Source organism: Nannospalax galili, unplaced genomic scaffold (assembly GCF_000622305.1).
Source record: "Nannospalax galili isolate Female #2095 unplaced genomic scaffold, S.galili_v1.0 scaffold127, whole genome shotgun sequence".
Classification (NCBI taxonomy): domain Eukaryota; kingdom Metazoa; phylum Chordata; class Mammalia; order Rodentia; family Spalacidae; genus Nannospalax; species Nannospalax galili.
Genome location: NW_008360326.1, coordinates 9,365,941 through 9,376,086, shown reverse-complemented (window position 1 = coordinate 9,376,086; position 10,146 = coordinate 9,365,941).

Below are 10,146 nucleotides of genomic sequence, written 5' to 3'. Positions count from 1 at the left end.
CCACCTGCCTCTGTCCGGCTTTTATAATGATTTTTTAAGGTGTAATTCTCTAAGGGAGTGATTTTTTTTTTTTGCATTCTCCTCTTAAGTTGATAAAGTTATAGTAAAACAAAGAGCTACCATGAGGAAGAGCCTGCTTTGCCTTCTCAGTGATTTAGGGAATTTTTAGTTGACGTGCCAGGTGCACTCAAAACACAAAGGATAGTAGTCTCTGCCCCTCTGTCCACCCACATCTCTTCTCTCCTCTCTGTATAATTCAGAAAGACTTTCCCCGCACGGTGAAAGAGTAGATTTTAGTTTCCTTCCAGCTCTAAGATCCAAAGATGAACACTGATCCAACTCAGTCACAGGTTCTGCCATGGACCATCAGTAGCTCAGGAGAAGGGGAACTTGTGATGAACCAAATGAGGACTGTGCAGCCTAAAGGGGTGGGGGTGAGGAGGTACTGTGCTGATGGTCCCACCAGAATCATAAGGCTAGAATTGGGGAGATTCAATATATCAGCCAAAACCCACAGGCACACATCACATCTTCCAAGACAAAGGGCACTCACTGTAACTGGAAAAGGGGATATAAAAAAGATGGAAGTCTCAGATTACTTACAAAATCTGGCCCTACAAATATGAGAGAAACTTTTTTGATCAAGACCTTTTTTTTCCCAAGATCTTAATAATGTTTTTGCTTTTCATGCAGAAACCAAAGATAACACGAAAGGCCCATTATTCTTTCCTTCCTGACCAATGTAATCCTTTGGGGAGAAAAATACATAAACACACACAAATATATATACAAAATATATTCATACACATTAGCATATTCCTGTGATTGGGTTCCTAATATTTAGTGAGTCTAAGATTTTTATTTCTATGACTATTTCTCAGCAGCCTGACAGGATGGAAGTTTCTAGCCTCCTTTCCCCGTGCCTCTGTGTCAGAGAACATAAGGGAAAGGAAATCAAAAGTCCTATATCATCAGCTGACAGTGGAGAGGACAGAAGAAGGAGAAGCTAAGGCTGGCAACCAGCCCTTTTTCTCACAGAGGAAAATTCCCAGAACTCTCTGCTGAGTAACTAAGAGGAGTCCACAGTGCTGCCTGGTGCTCTCATCTCATAGGACACTAAGCAGACACAGCTCTGTAAACACGGCTGAGAGGGAAGCCGGGATTCCTCCCTGAGGCAGAGCAGGCCTCCTCTGACCAGGTGGTCTTCCCACTATGCCCATGTGCATGGGCAAAAGGCCCACAGATGCTTCCTGGAACAGCCACACATAAGAGCCACAGAACAGCCCTTCTGGCAAGGGGGATATCAACTTTTGCATGTATGGTTTCAGAAACAGAAATCCCCCTAAGAAACCTGCTGACTTATACAGGTGTCTGGCAGAGCTGAGTCAATGTTGGGGCTCATCACTGACTGTGCCTTCCCTGTATCTGTTCTGGAATGATGGAGTTGCCATGACCCAAAAGATTGCATGACAGAAGATGGAGGAAAAAATCAGAAACCAAGTAAATTGCCGGGCGTGGTGGCGCACATCTTTAATCCCAGCACTCAGGAGGCAGAGGCAAGCGGATCTCTGTGAGTTCAAAGCCAGCCTGGCCTATATAGTGAGTTCCCGGCCAGCTGGGGCTACAGGGAGACCCTGTCTCAAAAAGACCATAAAAAAATGTATTTCACGGATATTAAAGACCTGCACATATTGCCTGTCATTGTATTAGTTATGGTGGAGATAGAAACCTCCGACTTACTTCTTCCTGTATTTAAGCCCCTTGACAGAGGACCTGGGATACTTAAAACAGTCTATGAATAAATTAGATATTACCTACCTTTCCTCCACAATCAACTGTAATCATGAAGAAGCTCATGTGTTGCAGGTATGTGTGTGTGTATGTGTGTGTGTGTGTGTGTGTGTGTTTGTGTTTGTGTGTGTGTGTTGGGAATGTCGGTATGTGTGTTTGGGTTGTCTGTGTATGTGTCTGTGCCCATTCACTGAATCCCAGATTTTGAAGTAATAACATCCAAAAAATTGTCTTCTATTTGTAGCTATTTGGATGATGAAAATAGAATGTCATCTGCTCACTTTATCCCCTTGGATAGGCCATACAGTTGACTGTTTCAGTTTATCCACAGGGATAAACCATTCAGTTGACTGTTTCACTTTATCTCCATGGATAAACTGTACAGTTGACTGTTTCAGTTTATTCTCATTGATAATCCATATAGTTGACTATTTTAATATTCAATCTGTAACCTCCCTTGATAAGAAGGAACTTGAGCCATTTCTAAGAAAAAGTGAATAAGGACAATTGCACTAAGTCAACACCAGAGAAGAGACCTGAGGCTCCTGTGACAAAGAAACACAAGCTAGGACCACTGCCTGTCCATGCTCCAAACGCAGCTAGAAGTATCCTGTGGGCACCATCGCCCATTGTCTCCTTACAAGCCTTTATGCCGCTGTTACTGCTTGCTTGCACCTCCTCTTAGGAATCATTTACCCCACCAGCCACGTTTCCATCTAATGCCCTCAATTCCTCTGATCAAACCTCACCCAGACAACCTCTGTAACTAGTCTGTTCCCATTCCACTTCAGGAATGAGACTCCCTCGTCTCTGTCCCTTTAGAACAATATCTCTAGAAGGAGAGTGATTGGTGTGAATATTCCAGGACAGAGAAGTACCACCCTGAGCCTTTAGACACCTCTAGGCAGGATCTTGGGAGAGCACGGCAGTTCCTACTTTTAGAGCTGGCTATGGGAGCCATTTCCTGGAAAGGTAACTGTCAATGAGAACAACCAAGCTCCACATCCTTCACCTCCAGCACAGCATTCTGTTCCCAGGAGTGGAGCATGATCTAAGCACGTCTGAAAGGTGGAAGGACATAGCACTCTTATCCCTGTCTGTAAGGGACTAAATCCCTAATAAGCAAACAGGGTCACTGAGCAGTAAGAAAGATGGCCACTTCCTGCTTCTTTCTGGCCTGAGACAAAGGCCTGGGGGCTCCCCCTCTAGCCAGCAGGGCTCTCTTTCTGGCCAACTAGTCCAGACCAATTCAGATAAGACCAAGGCAGACCTGCACACCTTTTCTTCTGAAGCCATAAATCTACCAGTCTCCTCTGCTTTGTTTAAGTTGACCAATCCAAAATCAGGGGAGGAGAAACCACTCAAACTCAGACCCTCAGGGGTTTTGGATTTTTGGTTTCTGGGTCCCTTCTCCATTTACAGAGAGTTTTATTTCTCTGGGTGACTGTGTGTGTATGGATGTGTGAGTCTTCATTCTTTGTAAATAAAGTCTCTGCTGGTCTGAGATTGTTCCTGCCTTTTAATTCTTTAATTGGCTGAAAAACTGAACCTACGCTTACCCTTCAACTGATATCAAGGCCACAGCATATCCTTCCGCACATTTCGGCTGGTCAACAGCACAGCATTTGGCCACATGGATGGCCACTCTGCAATGCCACAAGGAAGCTAGTATCTTCCCATATGGCCACCTAGTCTTCACTGGAAGGCAAAGTCAAGCACTTGAATTTGGGCCAATAGAAGGCTGAATGGGCCCCAGAGGCCCCTTGGGTTGGCTGGAGTTGTTTTTCGGGCTGAAAGGGAAGGTTCCTTAGTGCTGAGAGGGAAAACGGGAAATAAACAGAATGAAGAGACAGCTGCAACAAATACCCGGGATCCTTCTGAACTTTGTACACAGAGACCTTGTGTCTTTCCCTGCCTCTTGAAGCAGGGACAGACAGACACTGCATAGCCACATGGCCAGATAGAACCCTGCTCACTTTTGAAAATCTACAGAGATTTCTCTCTCTGGTTCTGAACCCAAAAAACTATTACAGACAGAGATCAACTTGTGTTCGTTCCCTTTTGTCTCAATTATCACTGTACACACTCCTCGTTCCCTTCAATTTAGCCATTCCTTTGTGGCCCAGTTCTCAGTCCTCCATCCATTCTCACCAAAGTAAATGGAAAAACAATTCTCAGGAGAGGATGACAAAGGACAGCTTACTCATCACAGAAATAAACTTCTGGTGTTTATACTTAGAGATTATCTTAAGCGTTGTGAGTATTTTCACTCATTCAATAACTATGGAATACCAACTCTAGGCCCAGCCTATGCAGGTGGCATCTCTGCCCTTCTGGGAATTTTGGTGTTATAATAATTTGGATGCCTTAAGGTTTTCAGATAGATCAGAGAAAGGTATTGTGGGAATACGATGAAATAAACTCTCCACAGTTTCTAGGGTTACCAAGGAAGGGTTCTTGATAGTATTGACATTTGCGTTGCCTCTTACAAAGTAAACAGGATTTCTTTAGACAAAGGAAAACTTTAAGAGATTAAATAAAAGACTCTTTAAAAGGTGAGAAGTTGGAGCTCAGTTGGAAGACTACTACTTGCCCAGCATGCTAGAAGTCCTGGGCTCAATCCCTAGTACCTCGTTAAGAAATAATGTGATGGCATGTACCTGCAATCCCAGCATTTGAGGTGGAGGGAAGAAGATCAGGAGTTCAAGGTCATCCACAGTTACATAGTAAGTTCAAGGCCAATCTGGACTACATGGGACCCTGTTTCAAAAAAAAAAAAAGAAAGAAAAGAATAGTGAGGGGGCTGGAGAGATGGCTTAGTGCTTAAGAGGACTTGCAGAGGATTGGAGTTTGGTTCCCAGCACCTACATCAGGCATCTCACAAACACCTGTAAATTCAGCCTCAATGGATCCAACACCTTCCTCTGACCTTCACGAACACACATACAAATAAATAAAAATAAATTTTTAAATGAGAAGATAACACACGCATTCAGGCAACTAACTATATTTGAGATTAGACCATGTGTTTCCTCAGGAGAAAGGGCATCAGGACTCTGTGTTCTGTATTTAGTGGTCTGGACATTGTAATATGAGAACTAGGGAAATATAAGTGTCTTTACTTAGAAAGAACCACAGTCACATTTGCATATTAAGAAGCGTGTTCTAAGCACAGGCCCTGAGCACTTCTTCTTGAGGCACAGGGGCCTGGTGGTGAGCACATCCAGAAAGTAGTTGCTAGCACCCCAAAGTACTGTAGCCCTGCACACCTCTCTTTCCATGACTGGACCTGCAGGTGGGCACCAAGTAATCCCATGGTCAGTCAGCCATCATCCAGGAGACCAACCCCAAGGAGGATGAGGGCTAATCACCAGGCACAGGCAAGAAAGTACTTGGCAAGTAAGAAAGAAAATGACTGAAGAACCAAGATGGCAGCTAGCAACTCTCGGAAAAATGGAACTCTGGTAAGATGTCTCATCACTGGCTCACCTTGGCCAGAAAGAAAGATGTGAAGGCCCCGGATAAAAATACCAACCAGAACCTTGATCGTGAAAAACAAGAAAAGAAAAATCACAATCCATCTGTCTCCTTGAGCAAGAGCGAAATTGATGTCCTTCTAGCAAGAAATTCAAGCCAGCAAGTTCCTTCTGTTTGCTGCATAGAAGCCAAAATGATCTATCTTGAACACAAGTATAATCACGTGGACAGAGCAATGGAGGAAAAAAATAGTAGGAACCAACATAATTGAAACTGTAGACCCCCTCCCCCGCAGCACCATGAGCCTGGGGCTATGATCCTCTCTTATGAACCTAGAGCTGTGGTCCTGGCCTGTGAACCTGTAACTGTGGTTGTCTCTCATGAGCCTGGAGCTGTTGTTTTCTGTGAGCTGGAGCTATGCTTGTCTCCCAAGAACCAGAGCTGTGATCCTCAGATTGTGGTTACCTCCCATGAACCTGGAGCTGTGATCCACTCCCATGAGCTGGAGCTGCAGTCCCTTCCTATGAACCTGGAGCTGTGGTACCCCTCCATGAGTTGGAGTTGCAATTCCTTCCCTCAATGAACCTGGAGCTGTCATCCTCTCCCATGTACTAGAGCTGTGATCCCCTCCTATGTGTTGAAGTTGTGGTCCCCTCCCATGAGTCAGAGTTGTGGTGTGATTCCCTTCCATGAGCCAGAGTTGTGGTCCCCTCCATGAACTGGAGCTGTGGTTCCCTCCCATCAACCTGGAACTGTGATAGTCCCCTCCTGTAAGACAGAGCTGTGGTTCCCTCCCATAAGCCATAGTTGTAGTATGGTCCCCTCCCATGTGTCAGAGTTGTGACCCCTCCCCCTCCTGTGAGCCAGAGCCGTGGTCCCCTCCTATGAACCTGGAGTCAAGGTCCCCTCCTATAACGTGGAGCTGTGTTCCCCTCCTGTGAGCCAGAGCTGTAGTCCCTTTCAGTGAGCTAGAGCTGGGGTCCCCTCCCATGAGCCAGAGTTGTGTGCCTCTCCTGTGAATTTGAGCTGTAATTCCCCTCCTGTGAGCCTGAACTGTGGTCCCCTCTCATTAACTGGAGCTGTGGTTCCCTCTCATAACCCTGGAAATTTGGTCCCCTACTGAGAGCCACAGTTCCACATTCCTCTGGTGGAGCAGAGTAGAGGATAGACTTCCGATGTTGGGCAGCAGTTTCTCTGAGTGGCTGCATTCCCCACAGCCCCCTCCCCTGAGTTCCCAGGACATGCATGGCAATCGTGTCATCTCTTATACTGGGGACAGGGTAGGTGTCTGTCATTGAAGATTCTGCGTTGGGGAAGACTGATTCTCCAGAATGTATCTCCCACCTCCTCTGAGGACTAGCTATGGTCTTCACTCCACATGTGTTCCTGGGCATCCAGGCCTTGATGTTGGACCACTCCCATTATCAGGCACTGAAATGTTTTCCATTATTTTTCTGTTACTCTTCTATAGCCCCAAGAGGTCTTCACCTATGCCCTAATTGAACTTCTAGAGATAAAAATCACAGACTGGGGGCTGGAGAGATGGCTTAGTGGTTAAGAGCACTGGCTGTTCTTGCAGAAGACCCCAGTTCAAATTCCAGCACCCACATGGCAGCCAACAACTGTCTGTAACTCCAGTTTCTGGGGATTCAAAGTCCTCTTCTGTCCTCTACCAGCACTACATGACACAAGTGCACTTACACACATGCAGGCAATAGATTCATACACAAAAAATAAAAATAATTTTAAAAAATCACAGCCTGGGAAGTTTAAAAAAAAGAAATAGAAAGTGCTATAATGACTAAATGGATATAATTCTCAAACTAAAAATATGTCATTGTATTTTAGAATGTAAAATTTGAAGTTCTAGATGTCTACTATATTTTCTGAATATTTAGTGACAAAACTATACTACCAAACTTCAATAATAATGTGAAATTTGTCACTGTTGCTACAATGTGAGTTTGCCATTCACTTCCTTTCCAAATTCTTCAACCTATACAAAGTTTTTCAATGTAATCATGTTACTTCTTAAAGAAACAATGTTGACAATTTTTTTTTTTTTAATTTTTAAAGGGACTGGGGAGATGACTAAGAGGTTAAAAGCACTGGTTGCTCTTCCAGAAGTCTTGGGCTCCATTCCCAGCACCCACAGGCAGCTCACAACCATCTATAATACCAGTTCCAGGGGATTTGTTGCCCTCTTCTGCCCTCTGTGGACATTGCACAAAATGGATGCACATACATTCATACAGACACACTCAAACACATAAAATAAAAATAAATAGGTTCTGGTCCCAGCACCTTCCTTCCCTGGAAGCCCTCTGGACCATGTCCCGCCCTCATACCCCTATAAAATAAAAATAAATAGGTCCTGGTCCCAGCACCTTACCTGGGAACCTCTAGGCCTGGTCCCGCCCTCACCTACCTTTATTTCCCTGGACTGCACAGCCTCCGGTGTTCTGGTACCAGCACCTTCCCTGGACACCAGGGACAACCTCTCAGCCCAAAGCCACCACTGCTTCCTGATCCTCTGCATCCAGAACAACCCAGTTCCTCCCTACCCTCCACAGGAACCCTCTGGGCCTGGGCCTGCCCCCACCTCCTTTTACTTCCCTGGGATTCACAGCCTCCAGTGTCCTGGTCCTAGCACCTTCTCTGGGTAAGTCCAGCACGGCCCAGGGCACCTTGACTCCCCCAGCCTCTTTCACCCTCCCAGCTCCCTCACCGAGTTTCTCCTCCTAGGCTGGGTAAAGGCCCATTCTTGTTTTGGCATCCCAGACACCAGGGCTAACCTCTTGACCAAGAGCTGGCACTGTTTCCTGATCCTTTGCATTGGAACCAACCCATTCTCTCCCTGCAGCCCCCAGGAAACCTCTAGGCCTGGTCCCACCCTCACCTCCCTTTACTTCCCAGGATAGCACAGCCACCAGCTTCCTGGGACCAGCATCTATCCTGGGCCCTTCTCCCAGACCAGTCCAGGCCCCAAATTCTTGAGAGCAGCAGCTTTCCTCAAGGGACTCATACCTTAGGAGAAAGCCTGATATCATCTGAGCCTCATCTCACTTGGGCCTCTGTGGGGACTCCTGAAGACAAAAGCAATTAGGCCACTCCAATATAAAATCAAAAGACAACCTGAAACCTAGACCAACCAGCTTTTCATGCCCAGCAAGTAACCCACAAAGGCACATAAAGCTTACAAAAAGAAGCAGGTCTAACTCAACAAAGGAAGGCTAGAGTCTCACACAAGAATCAGAAACTATGAAGGAAATTCACATGTCAAAGTCACAAAGAAAAAACAGTAACATGAAAAACCAAAATGATATATCCCCACCAAGTACCAATAATTCTCTAGAGGAGTACAATGAGAACTCCCTAGAGATAACACAGGACATAGAACTCAAAAGAGCAATTATAAACATGATAAAAGAATTCAGTGAATTTAAAGAATACACAAAGAAAGAAATCCAAGACCTGAAGGAAGATAGGGATAAACTTCCGAATGAATTCAGAAAATACTTAGAAATATTGAAGAATACTTAGGCTGAAATGAAGAAGGAAGTCAAACACTCAGTAAGCAATTAGAAACAACAGGAGAAAGCCTCACCAATAGGATGAACAAAATGGAAAACAGAATGTCAAGACTGGAAGATAAAGTAGATGAATTAGACCACTCAAGCAAAGACTATGAAAAATTTTTTAAAAACACAAGAAGGGAATATGCAAGAACCATATGACACCATAAAAAACCAAATTTGCGAATCATAGGCATGCAGGAAGGAGAAGAATGTCAAGATAATGGTATGGAACATATCTTCAACAGCATTGTAGAAGAAAATTTCCCAAAATTAAACAAAGACATGCCCATACAAATAAAAGAAGCATGTAGAACACCAAATAGAACCAGAAAAGAAACTCTCCACAGCACATCAATGTAAAAGCACTAAATGTTCAGAACAAAGAGACAACTCTGAAAGCTGCAAAAGAGAAACAACAAATCACATATAAAGGAAAACCCATCAGGATTACAGCTGACTTTTCAGTGCAAACTATGAAAGCCAGAAGAGCCTGAACCAAAGTATTCCCAGTTCTAAATGACCACAGATGTCAACCCAGATTACTATACCCAGTCAAATATGTACCATAGCTGAAGGGGAAAGAAAAATCTTCCATGACATAAATAAGCTGAAATAATTCATGTCTACAAAACCAGACTTTTAGAGAGTTCTTGAAGCAATACAAAGAGTTGAAGAACGGAATGACTATGCACAAGGGGTGACAGAAAGAAATTCAATGAAGGTATAACTGTGGAAATGCACAGCTATATCAAAAATGGGAACAGAAATAAAAATGACAGGATTCAATACACATTTTTCATTAATAACTTTAAATATCAATGGACAGAACTCCCCAGTCAAAAGATACAGACTGGGTGAATAGATTAAGAAACAAAACCCATCTTTTTGTTCTCTACACAAAACCCATCTCACTTTCAAGGACAGGCACTACCTTAAGGTGAAAGGATGGAAAAAAAAAATACCAAAAAAATGGTATTAAGAAAGAAGCAAGCGTTGCAATTCTAATATCTGATAAAATAGACTTTAAACTAAAACTAATCAGAAGAGACAAAGAAGACTACTTCATTCTGATCAAAGGAACAATAAACCAAGAAGATATTACAATTACCAAACTCTGGTGCAACAAAATTCATAAAACTAGAACTATAGGACTTTAAGACCCAGATTAATCCCAACTCATTAATAGTTGGGGACTTCAATATCCCATTGTCACCATTAGATAGGTTAATAGGACAGAGAATTAACAGAGAAACTTCTGAATTAAACAATACCATATATCAAATGGACCTAACAGACATCT